This window comes from Filicampus tigris, chromosome 9 (genome assembly GCF_054856515.1).
Source record: "Filicampus tigris isolate MCC_2025a chromosome 9, RoL_Ftig_1.0, whole genome shotgun sequence".
In the NCBI taxonomy this organism is placed as follows: Eukaryota; Metazoa; Chordata; class Actinopteri; order Syngnathiformes; family Syngnathidae; genus Filicampus; species Filicampus tigris.
In genome coordinates, this window is record NC_141225.1 from 17,262,724 (window position 1) to 17,277,551 (window position 14,828).

Here is a 14,828-nt window from a genome sequence, read left to right on the forward strand (position 1 = left end):
ATGTTGTATGGAGAACTTATTATTTTGATTATTCAAACATGGTCTGACTTTGTATGTGAAGGAGCATCTCAAATGGGGCAAGGCTGTAATTTTTTTTTGGCCCACACTGTGGCCTTAATATCTGGCAAATTGTTTTTTTTTTTTGTCACAACTTAAGACTGTCCTATGAAGGCCATCACAATAAGTGATTTTATTTTTTTAGTAGCTACTAAAAATGTAAAAATCATACTTCAAAATTCCCCGTGTAGTTTGAAAATGTTGACAGTTTGACACTGGAAGAGAGGAATACTATTGACATTATTTTGTATTGGAAAAACTGTCAAAATGCAAACAAATCAAAGGGGGACCACAAACCTAGAATGGATTATTACTGACCTTAAAGACTCTCCTTTATTTGAAATTCTTTTCTCGGATTCTCATAATGTCACTCTTGGTAAAAGGCCTAATATGACATCCATAAAGATTTCTCATTGTAAGGTAACAATAGAAATAGATCATGGCCAATTCCTCACATTAAAGTAATGTTGCTTGATGCTCATCTTTTTCCTTGCTTTTTTTTTTGAAGAACTTCTCCAATGATATGTTTTCAAAAACATATTTTAGTATCTAGAGGTTTTCCCGTAAGCCCGGCAGATTAGTTGTCTCTGCAGCTGACAGAAAGAGGAGAAAAATGTCAGAAATACGAGAAACGGCGCAACAACTGGCCGAACCGAATCCTTTAATGTGTTGTTTTTAAACGGCTTGCCAAAGTAGTTGAGGAAGAATGTGTGCACAGGCGAAGATATTAATGTGTGTGGAGAAGTTCAGGGGACATTGGTTTTTACAGATCTTTTTTTTCCCCCCCCTTAATCCTTCCTTCATTTAACTGCGGTCTGTTGCATCCAGTCAGGAGCCAGCAGCTGTGTCTGATGAAAATAATGAACACTATGTATGTGTTTGTTGATGTGCGTGTGCGAGTAGATAAAAGTGTGTATTAAACTATTGCAATGACTCATATAAGAAATTAAGTCAATTCAAGGTTCCAAAATTCAAATAGAGATGCGGAGGACATCTTTGGACATCTGCAAGTGTTTTGCAGGAAGCCATGCTGCAGTCAGCCCTCATTTCCCTTTCCATGTACACACACACACACACGCACACATGCACACACATAAACTCAACAAATCAAAAATGATACACATCCCTTGCAGAAATTTCACGTGCACAAAGTGGGCACAGGGGACAAGTGGCTATTGAATATTAACCATGAAATTACAAAGGCTGCATTCTAATGAAGGTGATGAGGTCAGACGCTGGGATGGAAATCATAAATTAATACTCCTCTCATGACAAGTCACTCGCCCTTGGCTCACACCAAATGCACCTCTCCCCCTCCTCTTACTCCTTCGCCGGAGTCGAAAAATACACCTAGAAGAAGAAATGGTCGATTCATTATTAATATCGGGTCACAGCGGCCATTGAATGCGCCTGATAGTGGTCACATGTGACACTTGTATGTGATGAAAACAATGTAACCTCTGTGTGTAGCTACAGCTTTGTTGGCGGTGTTTTTAAGGACCTTTATTACAGTGTCAACGATTTGGCAACCTGCTTAATTCATTCGTCTCTTCTGTCTTTGCCTTGCTGACATATACTGAAGATGACTGGAAGTGACTTTTGAGGCATCCATACATGTGTACGGTTGTGTGGTAACTGATGTGGTGACTGTGCTGGATGCAGATGGAAACCATATGTTTGACTATTAATACAGTATATACAGTGGTGCCTTGAGATTTGAATTTACTGAATAAAAACAAATAATGAAAAAATGTATATTGTATATATATTATTGTATATTAAAAACAGAATGGAGTAGAATGAATGCATATAATGTAATTGAATTAGAATAATAATAATAATAAAGAGAATTAATCCATTTGTGAATCATAGTTAATTAATTGTCCTTTTGGTGTGCGTGACTTGGCCACAGGGGGCAGTATAATAAGGTTATGCAGTCACAGTCAAAAGAAGAGTTTAACAAGTACAGTACTGTAAGTGGCTCAGTAAGATGCAGTAATATTAGTCTTTTTTTAGAAAAGATGAATGTGATTATTGTTATATTGACTGCCTACATGTGTTGCTGCACTGTTTGAGTTCAATTAGCTATTGTGTTATAACACCACAGTGTTACCAAGTATGTGCTAACCTTACGCTGGTGGACTTCAAGGCAAAGTTACGTGACTGTTTTGAATTTACAACATGTAACTCTCTTTGTTTTATGTATAGTTTGACAGTAAACTTGGAAGTGGTATTAAAGAATTGGAGATTGAAGAAATGTTCATATGTGCCAAACTGCAGTGATGTGAATTGCATTCAATAGGGAAATAGAAAATAAAGAAGTAGTAGTATTTAAATGGCCCACGGCATCATTATACACTACACTGTTCTTTTAATAAAAAATAGGTTAGAAAATGTAGACATAGTAAAAAGGCACACAAAACTGCTCAGATTTGGCAAGCACCGCATTTGTTGAACACAGTGATAATTCAAGTCCAATTCACAAAACGCATCTCCTAGAAGCTCAAAACGTCCGGAGCAGGGAAGTTTAGCTTCTTTCAAATAAAATGGTCAACGTATTTCTGAAATTAAAAGTAAATTATGCACCTTCAGCGAACCAAAAGAGCAATCCAAAACTGCTTCTGTGTTACGTCCTCATTTCTCATTCGCATATAGAGCATGCGGTCAGCCGTCATCCTTACTAAAAATAAAAATACTTCACTTAACAATGTAAAATATATATTTGCAAGTGACAGCCAATTCAAATATTTGTTTTAACTAGTTATTGTGATTTTTGCTCCTGAACCTCAGCTCACAGGGTCGACACATCAAGGCTGTAAGTCATCACCTTCATCTTAACACACGACTGTAAGCTGTCATGTGTCAGGCTACGTTAGCGACGTTTGTTCTTACAAAGAAGTACATCTAATATAGCAACGTAGCATTCAACATTATGTTTTCTTTAGAAACTTATTTTTTCTTTGATTTATCTATCATGGGTTGGATAGTTAATAAAGCTCGACACCAGGTGATGCCGGTTGGGACGCATTTTTGAGTAAACAAAAAAAAAAAAAGAGATTCTAAAGTTACAAGATTACCATAATCTTAAAATTTAGAATCTCACAATTTAAAAACGTGCAAACAAAATATACTAAACTACTGAAATATAAAAAAATACGTACACAGATATTTTTTGAAAAATGTCTTCCAGAGTGAAAAATCTGTTCCAAATCAGAAAAAAACAATATGGATGAATACCTGTTTGATTGGACATTTCACTGAGTTGCCACGTGAAGCGATAAGGTCTTTTGACACAATCAGCTGTTATAAAGTTATTTTCAATTAGGTAATGGTGCATTTTTAAAAAAATATTATTTTTACACTTATGACTCTTAAGAATGATAACATTTAAATCAAAACATCGCATGTACAGGTTTCATCATGAACATTTCCATGACTTCCTATGGAGAAATGTGACTGTATATTCAAACACACCCATTTAGTATTTGACCTTAAAGGCTCCGCCGTGTTGCCTCAACTGGATAACGCCAATTTGAGGTCAGATCAATGCGGTGTCAGTAATTATGCTCATTTGACCTAAAAATGTTTTCAAATGTTTAATTGCATGCTAGCTGTTCAGTCCGAGCAAGGCGTGCCAGACTATGAGTCAGTCCTTACAAAGAAACACTTCTTCCTCTTGCATGGCTTCATGTCAGCCAAAGGAAACAGGAGATTGTGGTTGCAAACTACAGTTGATCATTACTTTTGTATTACACATCAAATTTGTATGCAAAACAAAGCCTAGATGATCATTTCAGTTTGGGTTACTTCTCATTAAACGCTATTAAAGACACTCTTCTCAACATTGAACACCGTGTTAACTAAACACTATCAACTTTTTACACATTCTGCCTCCCCGATGATGCTCGACAGCTTTTTACAAGCTGAAGCGGAACTAAATCCCGGCTAGCAGACAAGCTTGGATCCGCGACAAAAATGTGTGTTTACTGTATCGAGTTTCTGCTGCTGCAGAGCTACTGAGGCAACCGCAAGCCAGTGGCTTTTCATGAAAAGCGCACACATACATAAAGTGTACAGACACACAGGCAACGGGCCGAGAGTGGGCGGAGCAGGCCAGATGACCATTTGCGTGTGCAAGCATTAAAAAAAAAAAAAGTATCAAATACCATCTGATGTGTGTTTGACGTAAGAAGAATGAAAAAGGTTTCTACAGCTGCTCCCAAGTTCTGCTGGCTCTGGAGGACGGAGCTTGTATATTTTGTCTTCAGAGCAGCTCCTCCCTCCCAATATGTGATGTTCTCATTGCAAATATCCAATCCTTGCAAGGTTGAACAACAACCATACATCTTCCTTACAAGACAGTGACAGATAGATTCATCTAGTGAGCTCGATGCCGATTCTTGTGACAGCATCTGTTGGATAATGAATCAGGGATGAAAGATCTTGCTCTGAGACAGACTAAAGTCATTTTAATATCCATGCATAAGCCGCGGCAGAGCAATCTGCGATGCTGATCTAGGGTCAGTTTGGTCATTTCCTTGCAGGTGTTTTTTTTTTTTTTTTTTTTTTATCAGTATCTCACACCGTAGGAAATAAGAACTGTATCCGCGGCCGTAGTGGATATAAGTTATCTGTATTTTATCTGTAAAGGTGAGAAGAGCCTTCAGAGTCACGATTCACGGCTGATAAACGTCACCGAAGTGGATTACATGGGTAAAAAAAAAAAAAATCAAAATAAAATGAATCATTCCCACCCCAGTGGCCCGTTGTGACAAAATGAAGCGGAACTTTGCTCAATTCAAAGCCAAGTAAAAGGATCATTAGAATGCTTTATCCACCCCAGACGGTTGTGAATGCCAAACAAAAGGGAAAGGCAGAAATTGAGAGATGTTGAGCGCTAACTCTTCCATGACCACGACTCTGTAATGACAAACACACACACACATATGTCAGACTTGGGAGGTGCATTCTGAGCAGACACTGCCACTTAAGAGTTGACTTTCATCTGTGTGGGTGGGAGATGCCAAACACCGAGTTGGCAAAGCACTGCTCAAATTCTGCACTCTGCCTGTGCACTATTCCACTCATTTGGCTCGGGCTGCTCGTTGAATATTTCTGAACAGATGACTCACACATGGACTTGCAAGTCAGAAATCCACAACTACTACTTTCACTACTACGGCTCTTGTTGCAATGCCCAACTTGATTTCACGGCCATCAGAAAAGCTTGCTGCTGACTGAAAGACATTCAGATTAACTGTTACAAACAGGCACTGTAAAAAAAATAAAAATTTAAAAAAGATATGTTTTTAATGGTAAAACGCCGGCAGCTGTGGTTGCCGAAAAGCAAGTTTGCATGATTTACATGACGTTCTTCTCAGAGGATAAAGAATACTGTCAATACTGTTATATCATCTGTCTACACGTGTTGCAAAACACATCTGCTGCTTAAAGGGTTATAGGACAACAAAATAGATGCTATATGCTAGCCAGTCAATGGAGTTTCTCATTATACTGTACGTTAGCATTCGTTTTGCAGCAAGACAAACGTATGTGGTTGTTTTAATTAAAGGTTCACCATCAGAGAAATGAATGAACTTGGTTATCATTGAAAGTACCGCACTAAAAATGTAAATAATTCATCAACACGGAAGGGTCGAGGAACATTTGGAATGACATGACCTCCCGCAGCTTTAAGGGCCCAGTTATGCGTCTGGCGGCCATCCAAACCCTGCTGGAGGCTCGTGACCGCAGTGACGTGGTTCTGAGGGCCACGGGACTTCAAGGTGCCTCGCCCCACCTTAAATTATTGATACTAACATCCCGGCGACGGGGAGAGCAACTCATGGCAACCACTGAGTTCTCAACCGGTCTCACCCGGGGACCCGCATTTTTCCATGGTCGTTACATCATGACCCTCTTTTAATAGAAGTCAAACCAAGCACATTTATAAAAACATCCTTCAAAAACCCTCTTTAGCCTGTTGTAGCATTTACCTTCCACAATCCATTGTGCTTTATATCCCTACTAGTGCATTCCACATACTAAGGCGTATCACCCTGCTCTTTACTTTTGTACAGGATGCTTAGAAAAACAAATTTAAATCTGAAATGTTGCTATAAACAGAATGTGTTTACTTTGACTGGAAACATGAGATCAGAGAACGACGGCACGGCAAAAATGCACGCAATCACCGGGGGAATCAAAGGGCAGTTTAGCTCGGTAGAAAGATGTTGACTTGTGGCTGGGCGTGCGTGTGCGTGCGTAGGTGAGTGTGCGTTGCGTGCGCGCGACGGGCTGTTGGCAGGCCGCACGAAAAAACAGAGCTCCTGTTCTTGAGTCAAGCTGACTCATGCCACCTTGAGCAAACAGGGAGCACAGACCAGAGCCTTGTCCGCACACACGCGCTATCACGCACGCACTCACACACACACACACACACACACACACACACACACACACACACACACACACACACACACACACACACACACACACACACACACACACGTGTTCCTTCTGCAAGCCACCAGTTGAACATTCTAACATAACCTAAAACTGTTTGTGCAAGAAAAAATAAGTGCCTATTATAGTGAGACCGCGCAACAAAACTCCATTGTTTCTCCGCCGCCAGCAAACGTAGGGGCAGGGAGTGACATATTTAGAAGGTTTGAGAAAGGGAATGAAAAAAGATTTTTGGATGAGTGATGATACAGTATTGACAGTAAGGTAAAAGCCTTAAAAACAGACAAAGAACCTCAGGTTGTGGGGGGCGACGGTGGCCATTTGGGAAGGCGCAGGAAGGGGCTCCCTTGTCCACATAAACTCTTACTTCCTGTCCCGTGTCTGACCGAGCGCACGTGACGATTGTGTGTATGGCATGTGTGCGCGTGAGCGGACAGCTCAGAGGAAACACGCAGCAGCGCAGTGATCACGCTTCAAAAGGACATTGTCCAAGTGACCTCAATGCATGACCTGCAACTCAGCGAGAGGGCGGGCGGCCAGCATGAGTCGCACTATTGGCCCCGACACTATTTGGGTCCTAGCGCTCTCTTATTACCATGACAACCTCAAAAGCCATTTCCTGTCAGTGCCTTTCACCCTTGTGTGGTTGCCCACCTGCTTTACGTGTCGACCTCAGAGAGAAACGCAGTCAAACTGCGACACATCAGAAAGACCACATGAGAAGTCAATCACATGAGAAAAATAAACCTGAAATCAAACTGGATGTTCAATTTACACCATATACTGATGCATTTTCCAACATACAGTGCAGTGAGCAGCGCAATGTTTTTATTCACATACAGACTTGTCCTTTACAGTAAGTCTTCAACGGATCGGTTTACTTCAATAATTAAATATTTTCATAAAAGTGCCGGCTACAATTAAAGTCCTACTCACATCATTTTGATTAATATTAACTGGACTTTTTTTTTGTTGTTGTTGTTCTAAAATTTCCCAGCTCAACTTGCTATGGAATGTGTCAGCGAGGTTTACCGTAAAGGTTTTGTTCAGTTTAAATAAACTCAAGTGCAATTTCTCTGCGGTTTGCACGATCAAGCTATCACACCACAATTCCTTTGCAAGTGGCCCAAGACCAATGGAAGTGTTGGGTCTCGCTTCATTTGGGTCAACTCAACTGAAATATGACTGCTGCATTGACTAAAGGTTCAAATCCAATGGAAAGCAACGGGAAAGAATTAAACCAGGGTTGGGCAATTCATTTTGCAAATGGGCCGCGTGAAAACCTGAAACGCTTGCCGAGGACCAAGCAACATTCCAATCTCAACTTTGTGTATGTTATTTTCAATGTATTTAGAATTTTTTTTTTTATATATGCCGAAGTTGGTCGTCGGAAATGCAAACGGAAGCCCGTTTAAAATGATAGTCAGTCCGGACAAAATGGCGGATAAACGGACGGCCATAAAATGCCCAGCTCTGATTATCAGGCCAAATCTTTTTAGGCCGCTTCCCTCCATCGTGCAGGAAATAAAAAATGTTGCTAACATTAAGACCACTGTTGTCATTTTTGCTAGTCTCCTTTTGGGGGAAAAATTAGAGGGGAAAAGTTGCTCAATATAGCGAAAACATCACAAGGTTGGCAACACTCCAGACAAGTCGCAGCTTTTACTTGCTACCTCGCTTGTGCCACACGTGTGCACATAAAAAGTCAGCCACTATGCCACCAACGCACCACATATAAAATAAAATTAAATAAAAATGCTTTGAATACATTTTGACACTCCAAACAAATTACTTTTTAAACACATTGTTATTTACTGTCCCATGAATAATGAAGTCATGTTTTTGGTTGATACAGTTTAACCTCAAAGGATTATTTTCCTTAAGTAATAAAGACAACTTAACTGTTTTAATTTTGGACCATTTAAAATAATTGTTTTGCATTAAGAAGTTAGTTTACAGTCCATGAAGTTATAAAAAAAAAAAAATCAGATTGCAAACGAGTCAAAGCTTAAATACGAGGTGACTTTGACTATTTGATTAAGTTCATCCAATGTTTAATTTTTTTCCAGTGTCTGCAACATGTGTGAAATGTATCTCGGTAAGATTTCAACTTGATGATTGAACGGCCTCGCTCCATTATCAGGCTGATGGAGGCTCGCATACAGGCCGCAGCTATCTTTGTGTCCTATCTGTGTCAGGGCAGGTGGGAATGAGGCCGTTTCTCCATGGTCGCATGCTCCGTGTCCCCTAGGACCAGTCCGTCAGATGGAGGGGTGTCAGCAAAGATTGCTGCGCCCGACGTCCCAGAAGAAAAGTGAATGATGTCCTTTCACACACTGCAGTCTGCGGATAATGGCTGCCGAGCGGCCACAACATCGTATGAGGTGAAGCAGAATAATTGGCGTAACGCGGACGGCCTTGTCTCGTTATCTCCTTTTGATTCTTGGCCAGCGCGCTCAAGTCACTGTAGCGTGTAGCTCATTTCACACTGTGGTTCTTTCTCCGCTACCCAGACCTGCTAGCTGCCAGATTGAGTTGAAAAGAACAGGATCCAATATTTTTTCCAGATGTGATGAGAAGTTGTGGGATTAGATATCTTTGTCTATGATGCTTGCAACGCCATCGATTCAGCTTTAGCTCAAACTTCAAACAATGGCACTCATGGCGCCATAATTAGGATGACCACGTTCTCTTTTCAAAGGACATGTACTTATTCTCAGCACAGAAAACAGAGCACCCGGCTGGGATTTTAGCATTCTCGAGGATTTCATTAACTCATCAGCATGTACAGCGAAACCTCGGGTCGCCAACTTGATTCACTCCGAGACAACATTTGAGAACTCAAGCAATATTTGCCATTTAAAGCCCCTGAGCAAAGTTATGTTTATGTTGTTTTTTTTGGTTTGCAGTTAATAAATACAGTACGATATAGAAATAAAGCGATAACGTCATTATGAAGTCATAAAACATGGAAGTTAGATAAAATCACTGAGCAACTGAGTCTCAGCCTTTTTGAAATTCAGAGGCAATATAGCTATTACGTAACTCTAATGCCACCACCGGCAAGTTTTTTTAAATTTATCTACCCCAACAATATATTTTTTTGCTCTTCCATAATTTGAGGTGATATTTAACTAAACAAAGACTTTGTCAAAACAGTCATTCCTTTTACCACACTGACTGTCTTTAGTGTCTCGTATTTTTAGTTTTTTTTTGACAATAGCAGCTACGGATTCTCCAAACAAAACCGTGCCACCAAATTACAAACATGAACAAATACGGCAATTACTTTTGTCCTTTTTTTTTTAATAGTGTTTTTTTCTTCCAATGTTGTTTTTTTTTTCCCAAATTGGATTTATTTAACCATTATTCATCTAGGTAAAGCAATTGAAAAACAGATTCTCATTTTGTTGAGTCGACCTGGCCAGGAGGCAGCGGACAACAGATTGAAAATCTGCAAATGCAAAATAAAAGCAAAGCATTAGGATTAGGATCCCCAATAACACTATCACCAGCAGTTTTCAATTTCTTTGAACTCCTGAGGGTGAATTTAGAGTAAAAAACGAAGACACCTGCAACGCGTAACACGGTAAGACTTTTTAATGGCTTATCCCTTAATATACAAATATATACGTTGTCATTTATGATAAAAGTGGGAAATTCAAAGCTGTAGGTTCTATAAGTGGAAAGCGCTGCGGATGATAACGAATCTCCACCTGTCATTGTTCTTAGGTATGTGCACAGAGGTGCAATGTCAGCTGCTTCATGCATGAGGACATTATGCAGGCCTGAGAGGCACATAGCTCAATTACACAGCTCCACTACTCATGTACTACTAACCACAGATTGACTGCTCGGATGGAGGTATTTAAAAGTGCTCAGACGAACACACACGCATGCACTTTGCCTTTGCGCATCAAGACTTTGGTTCAACCTGTCTGCCTTCTTTGTCGTGACGCGTGAGTATTTCCGTGTGTGTGCGTTCCCTCCGCTTGGCCGTGCAGTGGCCAGTGCTGACCCGCTAAGGAGAAGAGAGGAAGCGGGAGAGAGCGGGTAAAGCCAATTAAAAGAAAGATCACTTGTGTGTCTGCTGGAGTGTCTCTGAGAGACTCTCACGGTTAACCTTTCCAGCTGGTGGAGTGAACAAACGAGTGAGAGGATGGAGAGGAGAGGCGGCAGGGGAGATCAGGCGTTTCCACTTTAATGGTCCCTCGGTGTTGGAGTGAGGCGGCTTAATTTGCCTCCCTTCTTGTGGTGCTGCGAGGCTTTTGCTTCTGTCAGACCAGCATTCTGCAAGAAACTTACGCATGAATAATAGAGGCCACATCTTGGATGGTGTGCGCGTGCGTGTGCGTGTGCGTGTGTGTGTGTGTCGCCTCAGAATGGGTATTGGCGAGACAGATTTTCAGGGAGAAAACGCCTTTTTTTTTTCGCAGTTGGCTAATTTCATTTGAAACTTTACCTGTTAGATGACACAGAGCTGACATTTCGGGGAAATGACGTCAAATCACGCGCGGGCCATGTGAGTCGAGGCGCTTGCGAATCTGTGTGTGTGTGCGTTACGTGCCATGCATCAGAGCAGGCTAAGACAACACAAATTGGGCTAAATTAATGGCTATGTGCGAATGTGTGCGCATGTGATTGCGGGGGCAGGGTTGGCGACTGACAGTGTGTGGTGGCATAAATTGGGGTTGGATTAATGCAATGCAGATCTGCCTCTGTGCTCTGACCCTCATCAGGGCAGAGATGAGCTTTGTGTCTCAATTAACCTTGGCAGAACACGCATGCATACAAATACACACACGTTCGCATGCACACGCGCATCAGGATGCTGCTTTTAAAACAGTACAGTGCATGCGAAGATGCAATCACGTAAGATCCCGACGGGATCAGGGGAAACTTTCCATTAAGCAAAAAAAAGTGTGAGTGTGTGTGTGCTCGAGACAATATAAGACAGCTGGGTGAAAAATAGATCATGTAGTATTCTCTCTGCTTCTTCTTATTGATGCTGATATAATTATTCTGAGCTGGCACAGTGAATGAGCGGTTAGAGGGCTCGAATCTGGGCTCCGGCCATCCTGTGCGGAGTTTGCGTATTCTCTCTATGCTTGCCTGGTTTTCTCCAGGAACTCCAGTTTCCTCCTACATTTGAAAAACATGCATGTTAGGTCCATTGACGACTATAAATTGTCCTTAGGTGGGAATTTGAGTGTGAACGGTTGTTTGTTTATATGAGCCCTGGGATTGGCTGGCTAAAAGTCAAGGGTGAACTAGACCACTTCTTTCCCAAGGCCAACTACCGCTAGGTTATGCTCCAACTCACTGGTGAACCTTTTGAATACAAGTGCTATGGGCAATTAATAAGATATGATTGTTTAAAGTGGAAATCAACACAAACATATTTTTTTCAAGAATATGTTCCACGCAAGCCCACTAGTTGAAACAAGGCATTCTGATAAATATTGCGTTTGTGGAATAAGAGTTAATCCATTTGTTTTTAGCCATCTCCGGGGGTGGCCATTTTGTCACTTCTGTCGACTGAAAATGACATCACAACTGTAGTTGTGACAAAATGGCCGACCCCTGAGATGGCTAAAAACGGGTGGATTTGCTGCTCAACTCATATTACACAAACGCATTATTAATCAGAATGCCGTGTTTCAATTAGTGGGCCTACTGGGAACATATTCTTGAAAAAAATAGGTTGATTTGCCCTTTAAAATCTCGTTGTGAACATCTATGGTGTGTTTTAGTAGGCCATATTGAAAGGCATTGCTTCTCCCAATGGTAAAGGTGGTACTATACCAAAATGAACAGAGAGAACAGAGAGCGAAAGGTATAGAAAAATAAAAAAAACTGTGTGGCTCTCCCCCTGACTACATTACTTCCGTGTACCACACAGGTCCTTCCGCCTAACAGGAAATAAAATAGGTACGCAAGTAAATAAAACCACAACGCAATCTTCAATATCATGAAAGCTGCGTGAAACATTCCATTCACTAATCCACTCGTGAGGCTGTCATGAGTCTTGGTGGGCAGTGAAAGTTATGGTATTGTGCTGAAGAAAGAGCCAGAAAAAAAAAAAAGAGTCATTGGAGGTGTCGCACCAAAAAAATCCACGATTTGACTTTACAGGGTGTTTATCAGCTCAGCTTTGTATTGTATCCCCGAGGGAGACAAGTGACGAAAATGGTCATGGATGTTTGAACGCGCGTTTTCATTCATCTCTGAGGTGGTGTGTGGCTGGCCTGCTGACTGACCCAGCTGTTTGGCTAATTAACACAAGTCTCATCTAGGTGATTAAATAATCAAGTAATTAATTCATTATACGAGGGCCTTGCACCGCCCCTTATGACCTGCAGCACACAGCTTGTCAGTGTGGGGAGGGAGGGGGATGAAGGGTGGGCAGCAGAACAGACTGCTGACACACAAGAGACTTTGAATAAGACAGGACACTCATGCACATTTTATCCATCATTCCATATCTTGGGACCTAAATGGCTTCATCGACCGGATTAAACAAGGGAGCTCTTGCACTATAAAATGATCATCACTCCAAAACCCCAAAGGTGGGCCTCTGTATTTATATGTTTCATTATCTGAGAGGGAAGATGGAATTAAAAGTGCAGCAGTAGGAAAATTTGTGTGGGATTGTGTTTGAAGCAGAGCAAACGTCCAAAGAGATGCGGCATCAAGTACGCCCGTCCCTCACATTGCTATGGTTAAGGCAGAGTTAGGTGTAGTGTTAGGGTTAGTGGAGGGCAGTGTTTCCCATCCTTTACTGAGCCAAAGCACATATTTTACATGATAAATTATAGGCTTTTGGTTGGGTCAGGCTGGTATTAGGCTTATCTGGTCAGGGTGGCTTGATGTTAGGTTTATATTTGGTTAGGAATACTGGATGAGGTTTGGCTGGATGAGGGTCAAGTCAAGATTAAGGTTAAGGTTTGAGGAAGGTTAGTGTTAGGGCATGGTTAGAGTTATAGTGGGTTAGGATTAAGGGGTAAAGGCTTGGAATCTTTTGAGTACAGGAAGGTCATCCTTACGTTGCCACTTGCTATCCGAGCCTAATTTAAATACATTATTTTCAGTCTCTACGGAAAAAATGACACAGACATGTATGCGTGTATATAAATCCGTGCGTCTGGCGCGCAACTCACCATAAATACACGAGCAGATGTAAACAAACATGGCGAAACTCAGACGCAGCACAGAACCAATCTTTTGGGCCGAGGAGGAAACCGGCTGCTTTATTACTATGGTTAGTGACGTGAATATCATATATATTATTGACGGTAGAAAGAAGTAGAAATGACATCTATTTGCGTAGTGATGTTATCCATACATCGTGGTTAAGTTAGGGATATCCCAAATGATCCCAATTCACATGTATACGGGACTAACTATGTCCGGAATCTTTTCGAGAGGTTAAGTAGAAATAAACAACCGAGATAAGAGATAATGTGGTTGCACAAGGGTCCAACTCACTAAAAAAATGTGATGTGGCTGTGTTTAAAATGAACCAATCGCATTCAACCTCATGGGAGTCAGCACACACCTGCCACCATTAAAAGTGCCTCTGATTAACGCCAACTCAAGTTCAGATGTTATGGTAGGCTTTTCCTGTTATTGTTTTGCTTTCTTCCAGAAGCCTGAAGATCTTGTGCCAGGACTGAGTAATTCCCGCCACCTTGACGAAGGCTCCAGTTCCAGTTGAAGAAAAACAGTCATCAAGCATGATACTGCCGCCACCATCCTTCTTTGTATAGGAATGGTGTTCTTTTAGTAATGAGCAGTGTTGTGTTTAGACCAAGCCTTGGTAACTGGCCAAAAAGTTCAGCCTTGGCTTCATCGGATGATTTTCCATATGCATTTGGGAGATTTCAAGTGTGTTTTGCAAAATGTAGCCAGGCTTGGATGTTCCCTACAACATAGCCCAGACACATGAAGCAGACAGGATGAATTGTTAACACATGTACTAAACGGCCAGTACTTGACAGATATTACTGCAACTCCTCAATGTTTCAGTTGGCCTCTTGGAAGCCTCCCTGACCAGTTTTCTCCTTGTCTCTTCATCAGTTTTTGGAGGGACGTCCAGTTCTTGCTGTTCAGTTGTGCCATATTTTCTCCTCTTGATGGTGACTGTCTTCACTGTGTTCTTGGAAATTCTTTTCTAGCCTCCTGACTGATACCTTTGAAAACTGAGATTGCCCTGATGCGGCAGAAGCTTTCTGAAGACCATGGCTGAAATATGTCATGAAAAGCCTACTAGAACATCTGAACTCGATTTGCGGTTAATCATAGGC

General features: G+C 41.3%; 1 long non-coding RNA gene across 2 annotated transcripts in view; it reads right to left on the reverse strand.

Annotated features, from left to right (window-relative positions):
- The window catches only part of LOC147142325 (uncharacterized), a 31,662-nt gene that overhangs the window by 600 nt on the left and 16,234 nt on the right, over positions 1-14,828 (reverse strand). Inside the window, exon 4 of one of the 2 annotated variants that reach the window (XR_015088132.1) lies at positions 10,699-10,812. The exons of the other annotated variant lie outside the window; for it this stretch is intronic. This is a non-coding gene — a long non-coding RNA (uncharacterized LOC147142325). Of the gene's footprint in view, positions 1-10,698; positions 10,813-14,828 lie in introns of those variants that run through there. 2 annotated transcript variants of the gene reach the window in all.